The sequence below is a fragment of the Bos indicus x Bos taurus genome, chromosome X, assembly GCF_003369695.1.
Source record: "Bos indicus x Bos taurus breed Angus x Brahman F1 hybrid chromosome X, Bos_hybrid_MaternalHap_v2.0, whole genome shotgun sequence".
Lineage (NCBI taxonomy): Eukaryota > Metazoa > Chordata > Mammalia > Artiodactyla > Bovidae > Bos > Bos indicus x Bos taurus.
The window spans coordinates 33108303-33132497 of NC_040105.1; positions in this window are offsets into that span (position 1 = coordinate 33108303).

A 24195-nucleotide genomic window follows, 5' to 3' on the forward strand; every position below is an offset into this window, starting at 1 on the left:
GGTCACTCACACGTGTGTACCCTACAGTGGTATCCTGACTCAAAAGCACTGACCAGAAATAGGAAATATAGGCTGAGCATAATCATATTTCTTAGGAGATTTCACCAAAGCTACCCACCCTTCTTTCAGTGTGTATATTCACTCCGACTGCCTCCTCCATCCCTTCCTCCCACCACTGAAGCTAGAATTAGATTGGACTATAAACAGCTCATATGACTTTATTTTCTAAAAATTTCAGAAGTGACTTTCATTTGGTTAGTATCCTTACTCCTCCCTCCACCCCAGCCCAACACACATATAATTCATCCTGCGCTGTCTTCCTGCAGAAGCTCAGTCACCCCAAATTCTGCCCATCACCTACCATAGACAGATTAACTTTACAAGAAGAGCTTGGCAAGGGGCCTAGCAACAGCTAAAGATTTTCTTTTCTTGTTTTCTTCTGCGTTTTTTTCCAAAGTAGATTCTTAGCTTCTTCTAAAGCACTGGCTCTCTACCATCGCTAGACAGTGGAATCATCTGGGATTTTTACAAACCACTAAGGCTTGGTTTCCACCCCTGATTTTCATTAAGATGATGATTAATTATTCTAGACTCTTACCTGCCCATTAGGAGTGTAAAGTCTTGCAGGTAATTCCAATGAGCAATCAAATATGAAAAACATCATGATGAAAGAACTTATGAACATCCAATTGGGTGCCTTCATCAAGACAATTTTATCTGTAACCTTCTTCCATTCCCATTATAATGCCTTAGATTAAAAACATATTTGCTGTCCTGTATTCCGTTGCCAAATTGGCCTTTTGCATGACAGTGGATAATTTAGGTTGACAAAAATATAGTTGTTAGGCTTAGCTCCAGAATTTCCTTAGATTAAACATAGAACAGCGTTCAGGATGGAGTCTCCACTAGGTATTTCTCAGTTGCCATCAGCCTGAGATGTTATGCCAATTGAAAATCTCTCTTTACTGCTCTGTACAGGCAGACATCTTAGGTTTCCAAAATGCCTGTTCTTTTGAGACACATCTGTTCTCTTTCTAACAAGTTCATCAGATGGGAAATAACACAGCACAGCTCCTATATCAGAAAAGAAAAAATGTATAACAATCGTTAAGAATGTTTTTTTAATCACAAAGATTGTGGCATGCTACTTTTTATATTATTATACTACTCTAATCAGAACAGTAAGGAATTGGTACTGCTACTGCTGCTGCTAAGTTGCGTTAGTCGTGTCCGACTCTGTGCGACCCCATAGACGGCAGCCCACCAGGCTCCCTAGTCCCTGGGATTCTCCAGGCAAGAACACTGGAGTGGGGTGCCATTTCCTTCTCCAATGCATGAAAGTGAAAAGTGAAAGTGAAGTCGCTCAGTTGTGTCCGACTCTTAGTGACCCCATGGACTGTGGCCCACCAGGCTCCTCCATCCATGGGATTTTCCAGGCAAGAGTACTGGAGTGGGATGCCTTTGCTTTCTCCAGGAATTGGTACAGAGACAGACAAAATGATGAAACAGAATAGAATCCCTAAACATATCCAGGCAAAGGAAATTCACTATGACATTTCAGTTCAGTCATTAAAAATGGAATATAGAATAATGATGTTTCCATAAAGTTAGACTTCTGTAATTTAAACCATATAAAAATAAGCTCCAGATAGACTGAAGACCCAAATATACAAAATAAAAGCAAAGAAATGAGGAATCTGTAACAGTTTAAATTATGGGGGCATTCTTAAAGCAAACACTAATCTGAGGTGACTTTAAGGAGAAAGTTGTCACTTTTAAGTACATAAGAAATAAAATTTTCCATAAAGCCAAAGACTTTATAATAAGGCATAAAGACAATAAACTGAGATAAAAATATTTAAAACATCTGAACAGAGGTTTAATATCTCTACTTTAATAAAATTGTACAAATTGATTTTAAAAAGCAAACAATTCAGCAGGAAAAAAAAATTGAAGACATAACCTGAACAGAAAATCCACACAAAAAAATATGCAAAGATCCAGTGAAAATATGAAATGTTATCTACCTTCTCATAGTCAGGAAAAGGCAAAAGGAGATATTATTCCCTACCCTTCAGACAGAGGATAAAACAACTGAACAGAATAACAGTCAATTTTGGAAGTAGGGTAAGAAAAAAAAAGCAATTCATATACCACATTGGTGAAATATTGACAAATTTTAAGAAAATAACGTAAAAATAGCTATTAAAATGTACATAATCTGTTGCCCAACAGTGCCTGTTTATGAATCTATCTGACAGAAATAAAATCACCAGTATATGAGGATATATATAAGGTTCTTTATTAAAGCCTTATTTCTAAGAAGACGTTCACTGAAAACCACCTAAATGTCTTTTAATTGGGAAACCATTGAAGTAATTATATCTAACAATGGACTATTATGCAGCTACTTTGAAAAAAAAAAGTATGATTTGTACCCTACATAAATCATTATCAAAATAAAACAAACCCAGTACTATATTAAAATAACAATATATGTATCACAATTAACTTCATTTTATTTGGACAAGCAAACGTTCATTTTAACACACGAAACCCAAGTATCGTGATTCATCCCATTAAAAACACAAAGGGTAAATTCACACTCACAAAAAAAGTTTAAAAATTACAAAACCTTCTAGCAAACTAAGAATAGAAAGAATCTTCCTTAAACTGCTAAAATGTATCTATAAATAATAGCAAACACTACTTTAATATACTAGTCAGTGTAACAAGAAAACAAAGTTACACAGTTTGGAAAGGAGAATGAAATTTTTATTGTTTTCAGATGACATATACATAAAAAAACCAATTATCAGATAAAATATTACAATTAAGTGGATATAACAAGTTTTCTGGATGCCATTAATGTCCAAAAATTAATTGTGTTTCTAGAAACTATTTTAAATGATATTTTAAAAAATAATTCTATCAATAAATATATTTGCAAGAACTCTAAATACAAATTATATAAATGAGAGGAATTAAAGAAAACCTGGATAAATGGAGAACTATACCCTGCTCATGGATTGGTAAGATGGATGTTGTAAAGATGTAAATTCCCCCAAAGTTGATCTGCAGTCAGTGAAACCCCAATTAATCCCATCAACTCTGTGTGTGTGTGTGTGTGTGTGTGTGTGTGTGTGTGTGTACATCCTAAAATGCATGTGGATAAGTAAAGGGGCAAAATAGCCAAGATAATCTAAAGAACAAAACTGAAGAACTTTTCAGTAATAAATCTTACAATAATGATTCAGTTCAGTCGCTCAGTCGTGTCCGACTCTTTGCAACCCCATGAACTGCAGCATGCCACGCCTCCCTGTCTGTCAACAACTCCCAGAATCCACCCAAATCCATATCCATTGAGTCGGCGATGCCATCCATCCATCTCATCCTCTGTCGTCCCCTTCTCCTCCTGCCCTCAATCTTTCCCAGCATCAGGGTCTTTTCAAATGAGTCAGCTCTTCACATCAGGTGGCCAAAGTATTGGAGTTTCAGCTTCAACATTAGTCTTTCCAATGAACACTCAGGACTGATCTCCTTTAGAATGGACTGGTTGGATATCCTTGCAATCCAAGGGACTCTCAAGAGTCTTCTCCAACACCACAGTTCAAAAGCATCACTTCTTTTTGATATTTGGCAAAACTAGTACAATTATGTAAAGTTTAAAAATAAAATAAAATTAAAAAAAAAAAAGCATCACTTCTTCGGCGTTCAGCTTTCTTTATAGTCCAACTCTCACATCCACACATGGCCACTGGAAAAACCACAGCCTTGACTAGACAGACCTTTGTTGACAAAATGATGTCTCTGCTTTTTAATATGCTGTCTAGGTTGGTCAACTTTCCTTCCAAGGAGTAAGTGTCTTTTAATTTTATGGCTGCAATCACAATCTGCAGTGATTTTGGAGCCCAGAAAAATAATGATATTATGGAGTTAATTATTTTAATTCAAACAGTGTGCTTTGGTGTGAGGACAAATACTCCGATAGAACAGAACTGAAAGTATGTAGTCACATATACGGTCACTCGATTTATGACAAAGATGGCACTGCAATTCATAGGGAATGAAAATTCTCAGTAAATAGTGTGGAGTCAATTAGAGACTTGATTTTAGACTTAAATGTGAAAACTTAAAGGAAAAACAATAAAAGTGGAAAAGGTAACATAAGAAAATAGCTTCATGACCTTGGAAGGGACATTTTTTTAAAAATAGGACATAAAAGTACAAGATTAAAGGAAAAAGATTGGCACATTGACTTCATTAAATTGAGAACTTCTATTTGTCAGAGGGCCTCAGTAAGAGACTGAAAATGAATATCAGAGTGGAAATGTGTGTGTGTGTGTAAAAAACCTACAGGTACCTGGAATATATAGTACACTCATACAAATCAAAAAAAGCAAAACCCAGTCCTAACAAAATGAATGAAATCTTGAATAGCTGTTTTACCAAAGAGGATATCCAAATGACCAGTAAAATTATGAAAAGATGTTAAACATTGTAAAGGCACCAAGATATTAAAATTTAAACCACAAAGCAAAACAACTAAACACCCATTGTAATGGCAACAATCAAAATCAAAACAAAACTGAAAACACTAAATATTGCTGAAAATGTGGTGTGATTGGAATTCTTATACACTTTGCTGCTGCTGCTGCTAAGTCTCTTCAGTCGTGTCTGACTCTGTGCAACCCCATAGACAGCAGCCCACCAGGCTCTGCCATCCCTGGGATTCTCCAGGCAAGAACACTGGAGTGGGTTGCCATTTCCTTCTCCATTGCGTGAAAGTGAAAAGTGAAAGTGAAGTCATTCAGTCATGTCCGACTCGTAGCGACCCCATGGACTGTAGCTCACCAGGCTCCTCCATCCATGGGATTTTCTAGGCAAGAGTACTGGAGTCGCTTGCCATTGCCTTCTCTGTTATACACTTTATGGAACTGAAAATCACAACTTCTTTGAAAAACTGTTTGCAGAATATACTAAAGCAAAAATTATGAATACTGCATGACATATAAATCCTACCTTTAGAGGATTCCCAACAACAACAAAACCATAACTGTATCAAAGACAGGAACAGTAATTGCAGCATTTTATATAACAGCCAAAGTTAGAAACAACCCTCATATCCATCAACAGTAAAACTGATAAAAATACATGGCTATATTCATAAAATGAATGTTATAGCAATGAAACTAATGGGCTACTGTGCCATGCAATAACATGCATGGATTCTACAGGCATAATTTGAGAGAAGGAAACAAACACTAAAGGTACATACTCTCTATGTCTATTTATATAAGGATTAAAAGCTGGTAAAACCAATTTATGGTGATAGAAGATAACACTATCTTTAGAGGGTTGCAGTCATTGGGGTCAGGCAATAGGGAAGTTTCTGGTATTCCTATAATGCTGGTTTCTTGTTCTGGGTGATATATATACTTGTTCGTTTTGTAAAAATTAGTTAAGCCGTGCATTATAAGGGCTTCCTTGCTGACTCAGTTGGTGAAGAATCCACCTGCAGTGCAGGAGACCACATGCAATACAGGAGACCCATGATCCATCCCTGACTTGTGAAAATCCCCTGGAGAAGGAATGGCAACCCACTCCAGTATTCTTTCCTGGAAAATCCCATAGACAAGAGCCTGGAAGGCTAGTCCATGGGGTCACAAGAGTCGGACACGACTTATGCATATGTATATTTTTCTTTATGTAAATTTCCATGTGAAATTCCATTTTTTAAATAATCATAGGTTAAAATTACATGCAAATATGTTTAAATATATCTGTGAAATATTGTTATATAAAACAAGCAAATTTTAGTTTACTATTTATAGTATCTCATTGAAAAACAAACTATATCAGTGTATATACCTTTTGTTCAAGTAACTGTAGAAAAACATACATATGAATGTACAAAAGGGAAACTATGACATTTTAAAAATGAAGCAAGATTTTGTGAACCTCTGAGATGCTTAAGCTTTGAAAGACTGAGAGATTAGAGCACTAGAAATATTGCTCATTATTTTATTCTATTAGAAGCATCTTCAAAAGTTATTTTCAAGTCTGTGTGGAACCCCTCTGGTGTAGATCATCAAGCAATGAAACGGAAACCATTGCAAATCTCCCTTCTCCCTAATCCATACTATTTATGTATTTCAACAAATAAAGAAGATAGACTTCTTGGCATTTTCTTATTCAAAAACTAAGGTTATAGAGGTTAGAATACTTCTCTTTAGATGAGCCAGTTACTTCTGGGTGACTGTTTAAAAGAAATTTCAGGTTGTTATTCAGGGTATTATCCCAAGTAAAAGAATTCCATGGACCCTGCTAACCTTTCAGTTACTCTACATCAGAAAGCATTTGCACCAGAGAAATAAAAGACATTCCAATATATCATGCCAAAGGGTTTCAGATTACCACCTAAAGACATTTATTTTATGAACTGTCCAACTAGGAAATGAATAGCATGCTATGATTAACTGAAAGTCCACACTTTAATATGAATAGATCATGGCATCCTAGAAGCTCCCAAAGATGGCACATCCCTATTATATTAAAAATAAGCACATCATATAGCTTCCTTTTACAGATAATGCTGAAACATATTTTAGATGTCCATTTTATGCAGTGTCATCACTTTTATATAGAAGTATCCATTGATTGCAAGAGAGAACTTTCATGAATCAACACGGCTATTAGTTGGTTTTCTCTTAACACAGATATTTTAGAAAACTCAGTTTGAAATAAATGTATTTTAAGGATGCAGAGAAAGCATTTTTTTTTTCCCTAGGAGACTGGAAGTTGAGTTGATATTTTTAGATTCCTGTCGTAGAATCTGCAAATTTTTCTAAGAAACGTTTTCTACACAATCAAGGGTAATTTGAATCACTACACTTTCCCATTCTTTCCAACGACTTTTTTTAGGGATCTCTTTGATATTTTGACTACTAGAATGCTCTAAATTTAAGCATTCTCTTCTGGCATGTCCTAAGACTAGGAGTATTTTAGGAGAAGAAGGAATGTTGTCTTGATACTGAGGATCTAATAATATTAGAGGGCTTCCCTGATGGTTCAGTGGTAAAGAATCTGCCTGCCAATGCAGGAGATGTGGGTTTAATCCCTGGGTGGGGAAGATCCCCTGGAGAAGGAAATGGCAGCCTGCTCCAGTATTCTTCTCTGGGAAATCCCATGGACAGAGGAGCCTGGCGGGCTACAGTCCATGGGGTTGCAAAAAGTTGGACGTGACTTAGTGACTAAACAACAACAACAATGACATTAGCGCTAAAACTTAGGTGTTAAGATTTTTCTATTCACTATCTGTAAAGTTCCAATATCCCATGCTGTTCAAGATCAGTTTCCTAGGTTGAATCTGGTAGTAAGATTAATTTTCCTCATCCTGCTTGTTACCATCAAGTTGTGTCTCAAAGATGGGGGCTCACGTGAGCTTTTAAAGCCTCTCTACCCTAAGCAGACACCACTTTTTGTTCATGCAAAACAGACATACACCCATATACTACATGGAACAAGCACTGAAGTTTTCCATAAGCTTCCACATCATAAATATACTGAAAACAATATATGATGGGTCAAAGAATAAGAAGTCCACCCTTTTATCTCTAAAAGTGATTCTCTTGTATCCCCTGACACCTCAATCCCAATTTGACTCTACCCCTGTGTGATCCTGCTGAAAGATCATTTCCTTCTGGATTACAATGCCAACACAGTCTATTCATGCTTCTGCTGCTGCAGCTGCTAAGTCACTTCAGTCGTGTCCGACTCTGTGACCCCATAGACGGCAGCCCACCAGGCTCCCCCGTCTCTGGGATTCTCCAGGCAAGAACACTGGAGTGGGTTGCCATTTCCTTCTCCAATGCATGAAAGTGAAAAGTGAAATTGAAGTCCTTCAGTCCTTTCTGACTCTTAGCGACCCCATGGACTGCAGCCTACCAGGCTCCTCCATCCATGGGATTCTCCAGGCAAGAGTACTGGAGTGGGGTGCCATCGCCTTCTCCAATAGAATGGTCTTGATACAGTTCATTTTATTGGAAACATTAGGCAAATACTCGTATGACAAAAACAGCAAAGAAACAATGCAAATTAATTAGAAATGTAGCAGATGTTGTTGATGCCTCATATATCCTCTTGACACACAGTTCCTGTCTGTGCCCACAGCCTCTGAGAGCAAGTGTAGGGGGCTTTGTGCCTGAGGGCATTCTCTGGCCTTTGGAGTCTGCTAGGCCCATCCTCCGGAGAAGGCAATGTCACCCCACTCCAGTACTCTTGCCTGGAAAATCGCATGGGCGGAGGAATCTGGTAGGCTCCAGTCCATGGGGTCGCGAAGAGTCAGGCACGACTGAGCGACTTCACTTTCACTTTTCACTTCCATGCATTGGAGAAGGAAATGGCAACCCACTCCAGTATTCTTGCCTGGAGAATCCCGGGGACAGAGGAGCCTAGTGGGCTGCCGTCTATGGGGTCGCACAGAGTTGGACACGACTGAAGTGACTTAGCAGCAGCAGCAGCAGCAGCATCAGGCCCATCCTCAGAGCAGGCCATGTACACCAGGGAGATAATGCCCTCAAAGCAGTCTGCAGCAATTACAAATGAGAGGTGGTGGATGATTCTCCACCTTCCTTCCTTCCTAAGATGAAATAACATGAAAGGGAAGGTGTCAGTCACTCAGTCATGTCCAAATGTTTGCCAACCCATGGACAACAGAGGGGTTTGCCCACCAGACTCCTCTGTCCATGGAATTCTCTAGGTAAGAATACTGGAGTGGGCTGCCATTCCCTTCTCCAGGGGATCTTCCAGACCCAGGGATCAGACCTGGGTCTCCTGCAGTGCAGGCAGATTCTTTACCAACTGAGCCACTAGGGAAGCCCAAGATGGAATAGCTCTAAGGCAAATATTCTTCCCAGTCTCCTAAAATCCCTAACGAAATTGAGACCCAGTTATCCATAGCAGAAACCTATTCATTAACACACAATATATTAGGTTTTGTCCTTTGCCTTTATCACTTCCCCGTTTCCCTACTAGAGGTATCACCTCTCAGTGTAATCCTTTGTTTTCAAATTTATGTCTTAGCATCTGCTTCCAATTGTAGCTTTGCCACTATTTTTCTATGTAGCCTAAAGAAACTTCTGGATGTCATTTATTTATTAAAGGACTGGAAACGACTGCTTAGTAATTAATGTCACAAACAGTCTAAAATTATAATTGTGTCTGGAGACCCAGAATTTGCCAAAAATTATCAAATGCAGAGCCATGCTTGATTACATAATTGAGGAGGAGGAGTAAACTCTTTTTTTGAGTTCTAGTTATAGCAGAAATGTTTTCAGAAGTCCATACTGTCAAGTAAAAGACCATCCTAACAGGCAATACAGGAAGCATACTAGTTTCTCAGTGAAAATTTAGGGTCAGATCAAAACTCCAAAAATTAAAGTTGCAAACAATAGTGGTTTCTTCAAAATGGTCTATACAAAGAAGAAATAAATTTGACATGAGTGTAGTCACAAAATAACTGTTGATCATACATTTTTATTTCAGAAGGAAATCAAAAGAACAATCATCAGTTTCTTCTGCAAATTGATTCATTTTGCAAAATATGCCTGTGTTCTTGCCCAAATCTGCCTTTTAACCACACTGACCCTTTTCTTTAAAAAAAAAAAAAAATTTATTTGTTATTTTTGGCTAGGCTGGGTCTTTGTTGCTGCACTCAGGCTCAGTAGTTGTGGCGCTCAGGATTACCCCACCTCACGTGGAATATTCCCAGATCAAATCTGTGTTCCCTACATTGGCAGGCAGATTCTCAACCATTGGACCACCAGGGAAGTCCTGTCTTTTCATGTGTGTGGCAGATTGATTTTTTGCAATATTTTTGATTTCACATGCTCTACCTGAACCTTGGCAATACCCAGTCAAGGAGTATAGTCTCTTTCCCTTTCCTTGGAATTGGGCGGGCCTTGGTGATTGCTTTGATTAATTTAACATGGCTGAAGTATGCCGGGTGACTTCCAAGGTTCCGTCATAAAAGGTGATAAAGCTTCTGCCTTGTCTCTTTTGTGATACTCACCCTTGGAACCCAGCCATCATGCTATGAGGAAGACAGGCAGCCACCTGGAAAGGTCATGTATAGGAGTTTTAAGCACAAGGCCAGTAAAACTCCCAATTAACAGCCAGTGCCAAGCATCAGACATGAGTAAGGAAGGAATGTCTTACATGATTCCAGCTCTCAGCATTGAGTTGCTTTCTATGATACCATGTAGAAGAGATCAAATATTAATGTCAAACTTTGCCCAAATTTGCAGATTTGTGAGAAAAATAAATGTTGTAATTGTTCTAAGCAACTAAATTTTGAGGTGGCTTATTATGTAGCAAAATATTACCAAAAATAAATGGTAAAGTGGAAATATTACCCACTAGAGATGTGAGGATTAATGAAATAATGTTTGTGAGAATCACTTGCTAGCTGTGAAATGCTATGAATATGAGGAATTCTCATTTAGATCTTGCCTCTATAGAACTTATAATACATTGGATATATAAGGTATATGCATAAATATTTGATAAATACATTATGAATTGTTTCAAAAGTTGCTATAAGAAACTACATTTGTGTGTGTTTTGTCTGATTTTGCGGACCACATGAACTGTAGCCTGCCAGGCTCATCCATCCATGCAATTTTCCAGGCAAGAATACTGGAGTGGGTTGCCATCTCCTACTCCAGGGGATCTTCCAGATCCAGGGATCAAACCTGCATCTCTGCATCTCCCGCATTGGCAGGCAGATTACCACTGAGCCACCTGGGAAGCCCATAAGAAACTAGAGGGAAAGACAACCCTGTACTTAACAAAAATTAAGTATGAGAGCTAATACAACAATCAACAAATACGTCTCTGCATTGTATACATACATTTGGATCTGTATGCAAATTGTTTGTCTATGCATTATCCAAAGCTGAACAAATTTGATGTGTGACAAGAACTTAAGCCTTTCGGACACTGGGAAATTGTCCTCTGTAAATTCATGGACAACACATCCAGTCCTATGCTTTCAAATATGGTGATCTCACAGCTTCACCATGTCCCATGAAATCTGGACTTGTCATTGAACTGCCTATTCCATTTGTCCAGTGAGATATTTAAAGGCTGTTTCAAGTTCTTGATTGCTCTCCCTTACCTATAAATATGCTCTTCACCCATCTCAGTTAACATTTCCATCATTTACCCATTGCTTAGGCCCGATACCTAGGTGATAGCTATTTTTTTTTTCTGACATCTCTTTTTTTTCTGACATCTCATATCTACTGCCTTCTCTCACATGGCAAATCAACCTATCAGCAAATCCTACAAACTTTACCTTCAAAATATACCTCATACTGTGAATTCTCATAACTTCGATCTTCCTTGTCTAAATTGGTAGGTTCTATTTCCTGACCACTGCATCAGCTTCAGACCTGTTCTCTGGGCTTCCCCACATATTCCACTACAAACATGTTTTAGTTAATAACAAGAGGAATCTTTTAAAAATATTTAGCAGATCACATCACTTTGATTCTTTTCTATCCTTATTATTTTTTAATTATAGTTGGTTTACACTATTATATTAGTTTCAAGTGTACAATATACTGACTCAATATTTTTATAGATTATATTCCATTTAAAGTTATTATGAAATATTGGTTATATTCCCTGTGCTGTACAAGATATCCTTGTATCTTATTTCTTTTATACATAATAAATAGTTCGTACCTCTTAATCCCCTACCCTTCTATTGCTCCTTCTCCCTTCCCTCTCCCCACTGGTAACCAGTAGTTTGTTCTCTGTATCTGTGAGTCTGATTCTGTTTTATTATATTCATTTGTTTGCTTACATGATTTTGGTCTTATTTCTTCTAATGGTTTCTCATCACATTTGGATGGTAGTCTGACTTCTTTGAGCTTATTTCCTGCTACTCCCTTCCCTCAATCACATTGTTCCAGCAATAGTCATGCCTCATAAAATATCCCACCCTCAAATCTTATGAGTTTTGCCTTTTAATGACCTAAACCACCAGAAAAAGACACAAATGTTTTGCCATATGGGCTTGAGGCTAATTTTTCCAATACCTCATTTCAGCCTGTTTACCTCATTTTATGTATGCTTAGCTGGATGTGTGCAATAGGACATATATTGTCTTTGTTTAGTTGCTAAGTTGTGCCTAACTGTTTTCCAACAACAAGCTCCGCTGTCCATGGGATTTCTCAGGCAAGAATACTGGAGTGGGCTGCTATTTCCTCCTCCAGGGGATCTTCCTGACCCAGGGATTGAACCTGCTTCCCCTGCATTGCAGGCAGATTCTTTACTGCTGAGTCACTGGGGGAAGTCTAAGGATATATTGTGTGTATATCTATATATATATATAGATATAAAATATTTCCTAGTATATGTCCTAGGCACTGTGCTAAATGCTAAGAATACAGTGGTAAGTAAACACTCTGGACCTAATGGAACGTCCCATCTTCAGGAAGTTAGGAAAGCAGTCATCAAATAATCACAAAAACAAATGTAAACTTACGGCTGTCAAGGGGCCTATGATAGCAGTACCTGGCTTCCTTGGGGAAGGTAAGGAGGATTTCTTTGAGGAAGCACTTATTCATTTGAGATCTGTAGATAACAGCTAACAGGATCTTTCTTTGGAAGTCCTATTAGAGCCAATGACCTGTTCATGGTCCCCCTGAATATAAATCACAAAGTCAATTATGTCCAAAATATGGCTCTTATTTTCTCCTACTTATTTCCACCAGCTCTGCTCTTCCAAGAACCTTTTCCAGCACTTACACAGTAACACCAATATTCCAGTTCCTCAAGCTACAAGAATTAATGTCATTCATTTGTTGTCACTTCCTGTCTCACACCTCACCTTTAATATATATCCGGAATCCAAGTACATCTCCCCACCTCCAAAGTGGCTTCCCTGATTCAAGCACCGTCACTCCTGAATTATTTCATACCTTCCTTTATGTTTTGGAGGAATATCCTTTATAGACAGGAAATTTTAATTATCCAAATAATTAATTTAAAAGTAAGACAAAGATATTTCTCTATTCAAAATGTTTAATGGCCTCTTATTTCATTATAAATAAAAGTCAAGTGTATACCCATACAACAGCCTGTAAGAGTCACATATTTAGCCCTTGTTGTCTCCATTTCCCTTTAACCTAACCATCTATCAATCTTGTTCACCCAATCCCAATTCTGGCTGTTAAAACATTTTCAGCACATACTCATCTCAGGACTTTTGTACTTGCCCTTTTCTTTGCCTGGAAGACTTTTCCATTTATATTATGGCTTGCTTTCTCACCTCCTTCTGGTATTTGCTTTCTTTCTCACTGAGGCCATTTGTGACCTGCCTATTTAAAATTGCTATCACCCATCCTCACTGTCAAGGCTATGGTTTTTCCTGTGGTCATGTATGGATGTTAGAGTTGGACTGTGAAGAAGGCTGAGTGCCAAAGAATTGATGCTTTTGAACTGTGGTGTTGGAGAAGACTCTTGAGAGTCCCTTGGACTGCAAGGAGATCCAACCAGTCCATTCTGAAGGAGGTCAGCCCTGGGATTTCTTTGGAGGGAATGATGCTGAAGCTGAAACTCCAGTACTTTGGCCACCTCATGCGAAGAGTTGACTCATTGGAAAAGACTCTGATGCTGGGAGAGATTGGGGGCAAGAGGAGAAGGGGATGACAGAGGATGAGATGGCTGGATGGCATCACTGACTCGATGGACGTGAGCCTGAGTGAACTCTGGGAGTTGGTGATGGACAGGGAGGCCTGGCGTGCTGCGATTCATGGGGTCGCAAAGAGTCGGACACGACTGAGCAACTGATCTGATTTGATCTGATCCTCACTGTCTAAAATTCTCCATCACCTTTGCCTATTTTCTGTTTCTCCATAAAACTTACAGCTTCTGTCACACTGCACATTTTGCTTGCCTGATTATTTTCTCTCTTCCCTGACTCATGATACATGTGACCTCCATTAGGGTAAGGATTTTCTTTTTTGTCCATTATGTACTCTGCACAATCCCCAGTGTCTAGATAGTCCCTATTACATAGAAGCTAATCAATAAATTGTTGACTGGTTGGATGTTTGGGTGGGTGGGTGGAATGATGGATGAAATAATAAATAAATGAATGTATGAAAGGAAAAGTATTCCAAAGAGTGACAATGACACACAAAAAGGAATGGAAAGCTATTGCATGCTTTTAAATTTAGGAAAGGCATGGAAGAACCAAGAACTTGTAACTGAAAGCATAACATCTGACTCATATTGTATTTAATAAAGTGTATACAATAAACTTTAAAAGGATATTGCATTAGTTTATATCTAAGTGTCTCTTCTTGGAATAGAACCATGATCCTTATACTTTCAGGATTTCTGGAAGCATACATGTGAGGGGTTTCTTAAGTGCCTATGAGTTATAAACCTAAAAGAAAGACCCATTGGTTTTCCCTCAATCTTTTGAAAGGTTGTAGCATTCTCAAAGCACTGGCTTTAGACTCAAGTTGTTATACTATCCAAAATTATGTATGAAACTCTTCTTTTTATTAACAATTGAGTGCTTAAAATTTTTAAAAACTAAACAAATACTTATACTTTAGATAGAAAATCTTACTAAATTTAACACATACACACATACAGAAGTTAGCCTACTATAGTAGAAGTAGGGCAAGTAAAAAAATAAGCTATGCTGCTTTACATTATTATATTAATGTAGTAATGAATTTAAAATAAGTCTGATGATATAATTTGGAAAATTGCTCTTAATTAAAAGGGAAATCAATGGGTAGAGTCCAATGAGTGCATGATATATTTTTTCGTAAACAAGCAATTCTAATAATATCCTTTGGGATTTCTCAAGATACTACTATGGACCTGCAGTTATTTTCAAATATTACTATGACCTTCTGTAAGAAATACAATTTACTTTATATAATGCATACTAGAACACACAAAGATACACTAATATGCATAAAATTAAATTAGAATTCTCCTGAAGCAATAATTATTCTTTTTCTGTGAAAGGCATGCTGCTGCTGCTGCTGCTACTAAGTCACTTCAGTCGTGTCCAACTCGGTGCGACCCCATAGATGGCAGCCCACCAGGTTCCGCCGTCCCTGGGATTCTCCAGGCAAGAACACTGGAGTGGGTTGCCATTTCCTTCTCCAATGCATGAAAGTGAAAAGTGAAAGTGAAGTCGCTCGGCCGTGTCCGACTCCTCGAGGCCCCATGGACTGCAGCCCACCAGGCTCCTCCGTCCATGGGATTTTCCAGGCAAGAGTACTGGAGTGGAGTGCCATTGCCTTCTCTGGAAAGGCATGCTAATGTTTCCTATTCTGTTATACCCTATTCTATTCTATTTTGTTTTTAAATAACAGTTGCTACAAACTACTAAATTAATTTTGTAATCAACTAATGCATTTGGAACTCATAAATTTGTAAACCCATCTGATACAGGAATAGGCGCTTCTGCAAAAAGGACATTGGTGAAATTTTTATAAACTCCAGAAAACAAATATTGAAATAAACAAGAAAGCATCTAATTGTTTTATTTACCAATATGCAAATATTCAGGAAGATATTACTGATATCATTTACACTGAAATGTAAATAAATGAAAAGTGAAAGTCGCATCCAACTCTTTGCAACCCCATGGACTGTAACCTACCAAGCTCCTCTGTCCATGGAATTCTCCAGGCCAGAATACTGGAGTGGGTAGCCTTTCCCTCCTGAGGGGATCTTCCAAACCCAGGGATAGAATCCAGGTCTCCCACATTGCAGATGATTCTTTACCATCTGAGCCACCACGGAAGCCTAAGAATACTGGAATGGGTAGCCTACCTCTTCTCCAGCAAATATTCCCGACCCAGGGATTGAACCAGAATCTCCTGCATTGCAGGTGAATTCCTTACCAGCTGAGCTACCAGGGAAGCCTAGAGATGCTGCTGCTGCTGCTGATGCTGCTGCTAAGTCACTTCAGTCATGTCCAACTCTGTGTGACTCCATAGATGGCAGCCCACCAGTCTCCCCCATCCCTGGGATTCTCCAGGCAAGAATACTAGAGTGGGTTGCCATTTCCTTCTCCAATGCATGAAAGTGAAAAGTGAAAGTGAAGTCGCTCAGTCGTGTCTGACTCTTCGCGACTCCATGGACTGCAGCCCACCAGGCTCCTCCGTCCATGGGATTTTCCAGGCAAGAGTACTGGAGTGGGGTGCCATTGCTTTCACAACTGCTATTCAAGCAGTCTCATGCTCAGAGTCACTCATGCTACACTACAGGAACAATTTGAAGGATATTCTTTTCAATTTTTTGTTTGGAACTATGTGACTGTTGCAGTGAAAAGGAAAAAAAAAAAGAGGAATGTTTTTCTCTTTCCCCCTTTACTGAGAATGAAGAAGATAGAGAGAACAGTGAGCAGGCTTGAATAATTCTAGGCTGTTTTGTTTTTGTTTTTTTTTAACTGTTAACTGCTCCCAACTCTGTATCTCTGTAACTAGTTTTTTTTCTGCCCCCTAACTCTGCAGGAGCTACACTTCACACCTATTTTTCCTTTGACTATATGCTAAACACATCCTGTGTCTGGTGTTTACCCTACTCAATTACTGAACTACTGACGTCATTTTATGACAGTCTTTGAAACAACGCAACAGGAAGAAATCAAGACCCTAATACCTTTGTTCCTCATCACCAACTCCTGACTGTGAGCCCTCATCTTATATAAGCCCCTAGATTACTCATGGGGGTGGGCACAGTTCTTGAGGTATGAGCCTACTATGTTACCCTCTCTGCTGGCTGAGAATTTGGAGGAATTTCTATTTCCTCCAAACTCTGTCTGCATATTTTCTTTCAGCTTTGGTGGGGAGAGAAGGCCAAGATTTTGGCCAGCAACATGACTCATGCTGTAATATGTATCTTGACTCCAGAAAGCCTTTTAAATCTTTATCTACAGTTTTTATAAGTCTCTAACTTTATTAAGAGTAATTAATCAGAGAAATCTCAAATACTAGTTCCGAACTTATACTATCACGGAACTGAATAACAGTGAATCTAAGTCATGTATGTGCCCTCCTGGGCATCTGTGGTTAGTGCAATTTCCTCTTATGTTGTACTTTGTAGAGGTTATTCAAGAGAAAGAGTTTTAAAATAATAGTGTATAAAGGTGTCTCATAAGAGGTGTTGGTACAAACAGACAGCAATCCAGAAGGATTCTAACTCTTGGGTTCCAGTATATCCAACTGCACACTATCTTCAAATACCTGGGCCCACCATCAGAGGGTATAGTTGGGACAAAGGGATCATGGGTAGCTTACACTGGTAAATGCACAAGTTCTCATGCAAATAAACACTGAAACCACTCAATTCTTTATCTTTGGCAGTTAAAAAAAAATCTATAGCTTCTGTTGCATAAAAAAGGCACACATTTTAGACCTAAGTGTGTAGCCAAAATTTATTTTAGATCACAACAAACTGGGAAAATATCTCTCTCTGACCAAGATATGAAATGCTGCTATAAGGTTGTAGTAGTAGTGTTTTCTTAAACCTTTTTAATTAAAAGATGAAAAGCTGCCATTTTAAAGCTTCAAGGAGTTCTGAGTCACAGGAATTGAAGGTTGATTGTTTCATTGTTTGGAAAAAATAAAAAATCTATAAACATCTGAAAGGATCTTTTCATTTCACATATGCAAAGTCAACGCCCTCTTTGGAAACAGATTTGAAATGCTGTGGTTTTTCCAATACTGTGTAGGCAGAAAACCATGTTTCCTTTTGAGAAATGGTTATTGGCTCTGCATGGATTTAAAGTTCACTGTATGTGAATTGGTGCTTATTCTGATGAAGTGCTACATAATCTTGTTTGAGTTATTTATCTCCCAGAGACAAGGAGCTGAGAAGGAATTGGATTTCTAGAAAGATGTACGGACAGGATCCTCATCTTACATGCAGCAAACTGTAAATATTAACAATATAGAAAGCCTCTTGATGAAAGTGAAAGAGGAGAGTGAAAAAGTTGGCTTAAAGCTCAACATTCAGAAAATGAAAATCATGGCATCTGGTCCCATCACTTCATGGCAAATAGATGGGGAAACAGTGGAAACAGTGTCAGACTTTATTTTTTTGGGCTCCAAAATCACTGCAGATGGTGACTGCAGCCATGAAATTAAAAGATGCTTACTCCTTGGAAGGAAAGTTATGACTAACCTAGATAGCATATTCAAAAGCAGAGACATTACTTTGCCAACAAAGATCCATCTAGTCAAGGCTATGGTTTTTCCAGTGGTCATGTATGGATGTGAGAGTTGGACTGTGAAGAAAGGTGAGCGCTGAAGAATTGATGCTTTTGAACTGTGGTGTTGGAGAAGACTCCTGAGAGTCCCTTGGACTGCAAGGAGATCCAACCAGTCCATCCTAAAGGAGATCAGCCCTGGGATTTCCTTGGAAGGAATGATGCTAAAGCTGAAACTCCAGTACTTTGGCCACCTCATGTAAAGAGTTGACTCATTGGAAAAGACTCTGATGCTGGGAGGGACTGGGGGCAGGAAGAGAAGGGGACGACAGAGGATGAGATGGCTGGATGGCATCACTTACTCGATGGACGTGAGTCTGAGTGAACTCTAGGAGTTGGTGATAGACAGGGAGGCCTGGCATGCTGCGATTTATGGGGTTGCAAAAAGTCAGACACAAATGAGTGACTGAACTGAACTGAACTGAGGCTGTTGATTATCTGACATTGTATTAGCAGCAGTGGACATCTAGAAAGGATGACTATACCCGGATAGCCATCATCTAATGCAAGACAGCAGGAGAGGCAGGAATATGGTGGACTACAGTTAACTAGAGGATAATGCAGGGGTGGGGGATATCTTAGCTTGCTAGGGCTACCATAACAAATTACCACACACTAGGACATGAGTCTGAGTGAACTCCAGGTGATGGTGATGGACAGGGAGGCCAGGCGTGCTGCGATTCATGGGGTCGCAAAGAGTTGGACACGACTGAGCGACTGAACTGAACTGAACTGAGGCATCTCAAACAATATAAACTAATCTTCTCACAGCTCTGGAGGCTACATTGTTGGAATCAAGGCTTGGCAAAGTTGTGTTGCCTTGGAAGCCCACAGGAAGAGTCTTTCCTTGCCGTCTTCCAGCTTCTGGTGACTGCCAGCTCTCCTTGGTGTTTGGTGACTTGCAGCCTCACCCCTCCAGTGTCTGCCTCTGTCACCGCAAGACATTTTCTCTGTGTCTAAATTTCCCTCTTCTCGTAAGAACACCAGTCATTAGTCACCCTAATTGAGTACAGTTGCATATTAACACAATCACATCTGCAAAGACTTTATTTCCGAATAAGTTCATGTTCACAAATACTGAAGATTAAGACTTGAACATATCTTTCTGAGGGACAAAATTTAACCCGTAACAGGGGGGAAGGGCTAAATTTCTACATGAATTAGTCTTAAATAAATAAATTTGTGTACTTAATGGAAGTCTGACTTACTTATGCTTCCAGCCTATTGAGGCTTGGATATACTTATACAAGTGTTCAATAATATTGAATATAATCCATGCTCATTGATTCCCAGTAAGAACTAACCAAATAATCAGATAGTAAAGGTTGAATGAAAATTATTTAAATCAAAAGACACCATGTGAAATACCTATCAACTGAAGAGGAAAAGTTAAAATTTTACATAGCCTCCTGTTCCTTCTGCCTCTGTAACTTAGCTTGCTCCTTGCAAAGTCTGGATCATGTAGGTAACATAGTCTCAGAAAATGCGGACTCACAATACTAGGAACTGGAGCTTATCTCACTCACCCTTGTCTTGCTTTTTGCAATTGCCCTGCAAACCCACTTAATCATGCCTGTCTGTGTGTAAAAACTCTGTAATCCCTTTGTTCAGGGCTCAGAGTTTGGAGTGTTAACTCCTCTGGGTCTGCTGATGTAATAAACTTGAATTCTCCTACTCTCTAAATGTGGTGCTTGGTTTCTCGAGCCTGGTTTCTGCAACAAACCTTGTTAACTTTTATGATGTGACTGGAAAAAAATTTAGTATTTTGAAATTTGCAAAGTACCAGCATTAAGTTCAGTTATTCTCCTTTTCAAGAATAGAGAATAAAAATTTTACTTTTATATAAAAAAATACCAAGCATTAAATATTAATCATCCTCCTGAAGATAACACCAACAACGGAATTAGTGATTTTGTTCCAAAAAATGTAACATAATTCACATTGTGAAGTATTTATTGAGCTGCCATATATCTATGGCAGAGTGCCCTGGGGAGTTTGACACTAGAGATTATTATTTTAACTTAAAGAAGGTATATTTTGTAGAGAAGTAAAATGAGTCAAAGGATACCAATTCAGTAGCAAAGCTGAAACTGGAAGACACACCTAATTCAAATATTGTTTTCACATCTTAATAATTTTTAATCACACATTATTTCAAAAAAGCCATCATGATTTTTAATAGATTAAGCTCAATATTTCCCATATTTAAATTATAACAATATTATAGTATTTAAACTCAGTTTATATTTAGAGTATGTAAATCATAATGTAATTATTTACTAAAGCTATAACAGGAAAAATCTTAATGGCTTCATATTAAATAACGTTTAATTAATAATTATCACATACAGAATAAAGAAATCATATATTATATGGGTTTTTTAGTACTCTAACATTTTGTTAAAGTTTCATGGCACTTTGATAGGCAAATCTTAATACTGGCTTCCCCTCTAAGACTTCCTGAAGGTTACCGAATGGTGATACCAAGCAGTACCCTGTGGGACTCTTTGGCACCAAAGCTTTTCTGTGTCCTCCATTTTTTGATTACAGGAAATAGGCTTCCTTAAGTCTCCATGACATTTCCAGAATTATATAGTGCAGCTTCAAATATTTGCTAATTAGGGAAGGAAGGGATGTGGAGGCAAGAGAGCAGCAGTTACAAAAAACAATAGTAGAGCCTTGGGGCTGAGTCCTGATTCCTCCTCAAGGGATACACATAATATTTTGAGCTATTTTGTAGACACTGAAACCTCTGCCAGTTGGGAGAAGTTAACTATATGCTGCCCCTAAGGACACAGACTCCAGACCAGTTGGAACCAGAAAGTTGATGATGCTGACTCCCACTTATCTCACCACACAGAAGAATGTCTATGATCTATCACACACTCTTTAAACTACTAATACAAAACTCCTCACTACTCCCTCCAGGTTGGGACACACAGTTTTGAGGGCATTAGCTTACTGTGACCCCTTTGTCTGACAAAGCAATAAAGCTGCTGCTGCTGCTAAGTCACTTCAGTCATGTCCAACTCTGTGTGACCCCATAAACGGCAGCCCACCAGGCTCCCCCATCCCTGGGATTCTCCAGGCAAGAACACTGGAGTGGGTTGCCATAAAGCTATTCTTTTCTAATTTACTCAAAATTCTATCTCTGAGATTTAATTCAATGTTGGGGAATAGAGGCTGGATTTGTCTTCAATGGTGATGATAATGATGGTGATGATGAATATAATAGCTATGTTTTAAAAATGAACTACTTTATTAATAGCAAGGTAATAGCCCTGAAATCCCTAATGCAGCACTTGTCTGGTAATCTGCATGGCAACATATGCTTTAGGTTTAAAAACCAAAGTAAGGTTTCCTGTCACACAACCATTTCAAATTTCACTCCACACACCTGACCTGGCTCTTGTCAGTTTTCCCAATAAGATTATGAGAGAGATGTTTACCCTTTAGGGATATAAGACAGCTTGGCACACAGAAAGTGTAAAGTACAGGAGCAAGGCAGCACATCAGAGCTCAAGGGTCAGTAATTGTTTCTACATTTCTAATCACTCATTTTATTCACTTAGGAAAAGCTCAGTCTCTTGAAGCACCAGGGGACAAAAATAGTTTATAATCCAAACCATCTTATAAAAGCCATCTGTGAGGGTTTTAAAACATGGCCACAATTCAATATAATCCCTATCAAAATTTCAGTGGAATTTTTCACAGAAATAGGACAAACAACCATAAAAATTTTTTTGAAACCATAAAAGACCCCCAAAGGCAAAGCGATATTGAGAAAGAAGAACAGACTTGGAGGCATCATATTCCATGATTTTACACTATATTTCAAAGCTATAGTAATCAAAACAGTATGGTATTGGCATAAAAATAGACATATAGATCAATGGAACATAACAGAGGGCCCAGAAATAAACTCACATGTATATGATCAATTACTTTTTGATAAAGGAGCCAAGAATATACAATGGGGAAAGGACAGTCTCTATAAAAACAAGTGTTGGAAAAACTGGACAGCCACATGCAAAAGAATGATACTGGACCACTGTTATACCATACACAAAATACACAAAATATTATAACAATTCAAAATGGATTATAGAATTGGACATAAAATCTGAAACCATAAAACTCCTAGAAGAAAGCATATTCAGTAATCTACCTGACATTAGCCTTGGCAATGACTTTTTTTATATATGACACCAAAAGCAAAAGCAACAAAAGCAAAAATAAATGAGACTACATGAAACTAAAAAGATTCTGTACAGAAAGGGTAATCATCAACAGAATGAAAAGGCAGCCTACTGAATGAAAGAAAATATTTGCTAACAATATACCGGTAATGGGCTAATATACAAAATATATGAGGAACTCATACAACTAAAAAAGAAAAAATTCCAAACAATCCAATTTAAAAACTGGGCAGAGGAACTAAATAGACATTTTCCAAAAGAAGACATACAGATGGACAGCTAGTACATGAAAAAGGGCTCAACATCACTAATCATCAGGGAAATTAAACTCAAACTACAAAGAGATGTTGTTGCACACTTGTTAAAATGACTTTTTATCAAAAAAAAGAAAGACACAAAAAGTGTTGGCAAGGTTGTGGGAAAAAGGGGAAATCTTATGTACTGTTGGTGGGGATATAAAGTGCTGCAGTCACTATGGAAAACAGTATGGAGTTTCCTCAAAAAAATAAAAGATACAACTACCATACATGTGTGCATGCTACGTTGCTTCAGTTGTGTCTGACTTTCTGTGACTCCATGGACTGTAGCGCTCCAGGCTCCTCTGTCTATGGGATTCTCCAGGCAAGAGTACTGGAGTGGGTTGCCATTTTCTTCTCCAGGGATCTTCCCAACTCAGGGATTGAACTCAGGTATCTGGCATTGCAGGTGGATTCTTCACCCTCTGAGCCACCAGGGGAGCCTTTTTTTTACAACAGTGAAGACATTTAGGCAACCTACGTGTCCATCAGTGGATGAATGGATAAAGAAAATGTGATCTCGCTCTACATATAATTCAGCCATTAAAAAGTGAAACCTTGCTATTTGTGACCACATGGATGAACCTTAATGACATTATATAAACTAAGTGAAATAAGTCAGACAGAGAAAGACAAATACTATATGATCTCACCTATATGTGGAATCTAAAATGAAAAAAAAAAGATAAAAAGTCATAGATACAAAGAACAGAACAGATTGGTGGTTGCCAAAGGTGGGGGGTGTTTGTGGGCAAAAATGGTTGAAAAGGTCAAAAGGTACAATTTCCAGTTGTAAAATAAATAAGTAATGGGGATGTAATGTGCAGCACTGGCGACTATAATTAATAATACTCTGTTGTGAAATTTGTAAAAAGAGTAGATCTTAAAAGTTCTCATCACAAGTAAAAAAAAATAACTATGTATGGTGATGGATTGTGGTGATGATTCCCCAGTATATCCAAATACTGAATCATTATGTTGTACACCCAAAACTAATAAAATGTTATATGTCACATATCTCTCAATATATAATAAAACATGGCACCAAATTATTTGACACCCTGTTCACTGAAAGGTGGAATTTATGTACTCTTCCACTGAATTTCAATTGTGAAACTTCAACCAACAGAGCATGGTGGAAGTGATGCTGTGTGACTTCTGAGGCCATGCAGCTTCCTTCTTGTTTGCTGGAGCACTTGTATTTGGATCCCAAAGCCACCATGTAAGGAGTCTGAATACAGGATAGGCCATGTCAAGGTATTCCCCCTGACAGAAACCACTGAGTCCAGCATCCTAGCCACCTCTGTCAAGACAACAGACCAAGTCAGGTTATCTCAGTAGATCAGGCCATCTGTTAACTAAACACCCCTGGCTCGGTTTG